We start from the raw sequence: 1314 nt of genomic DNA, 5'->3' as shown, positions 1-1314 counted from the left end.
CTAATTATTAGTGATATTGAACATCTTTTAAGATGTTTCATAGCCATCTTTACTTCTTCTTTTGAGAAATCTCTGTTCAGCTCTTTAGCCCATCTTTTATTTGGGTTACTTCTTGTCTTGATTCTCTGTTTTTTTGAGTTCCTTATATATTCTGCTTATTAAATCTCTGTAGGATGTGTCACTGGTAAAGAGTTTCTCCCATTCTGTGGGTTTTCTCTTCGCTTCTCTGGTTGCCTCCTTTGATGTACAGAAGTTTTTTAATTTAATGAGGTCCCCTTCGTTAATTCTTGCCCATGTTTCCTGAGCAATTGATGTCCGGTTTAGAAAATCCTTTCCTACACCTATATCTTATAGGTTTTCCCCAATGTTTATTTTACCCAATGTTTCAGAGTGTTAGGCTTTACAAGAGTTTCAGGCTTTAAATTGAGGTCTTTGAGCCATTTGGAATTGACTTTTATGTAGGATGAAAGATAGAGGTTTAGTTTCATTCTTCTACAAGTGGAGATCCAGTTTTGCCAGCACCATTTGCTGAACATGCTGTCTTTCCTCCAGTGAATATTCTTGGCCCCTTTGTCAAATATCAGGTGGCTGAAATTGCATTTACTCATATTTGGATCTTCAATTTTGTTCCATTGGTCTATGGGTCTACTTTTGTACCAGTACCATGTTGTTTTTATGACTATAGCTCTGTAATACAACTTGAAATCTGGTATAGTAATCCCCCTGGCATTGCTCTCAATTTCTTTCTTTAAAGATTTAAAATTTTCATTGTAGAGCTCTCTCATGTCTTTGGTCAGGTTTATTCCGAGATATTTTATTTTTATTTTTTGCAGCTATTGTGAATGGGAGTGTTTCCATGTGTTCTTTCTCTGATTGCTTGTTATTGGTATGTAGAAAGGCTGCAGACTTTTGTAGGTTAATTTTGTAACCTGCCTCTTTACGGAATGTGTTAATAATTTCTAGGAGTTTTCGGGTAGAATTTTTGGCATCCCTTAGATATAATATCATATCTTCTGTAAAAGGGGATAATTTGATCTCTTCTTTTGAACATAAATGCATATTGAATTTTGTCAAAGGCCTTCTCTGCATCTATGGAGATGACAATGTGATTCTTGTCTTTGAGACCATTTATATGATTTATGACGTTTATTGACATACGAATATTGAACAATCCCTGCATCTCTGGGATAAAGCCTACTTGATCATGGTGGATGATCTTTTAGATATGTGTCTGTATGTGGTTTGCAAGCATTTTGTTGAGATTTTTTGCATCTATGTTCATTAAGGATATTGGGCTATAGTTACCTTTTTTGG

The sequence above is a fragment of the Nannospalax galili genome, unplaced genomic scaffold, assembly GCF_000622305.1.
Source record: "Nannospalax galili isolate Female #2095 unplaced genomic scaffold, S.galili_v1.0 scaffold680, whole genome shotgun sequence".
NCBI lineage: Eukaryota > Metazoa > Chordata > Mammalia > Rodentia > Spalacidae > Nannospalax > Nannospalax galili.
This window is presented reverse-complemented; position numbering follows the sequence as displayed.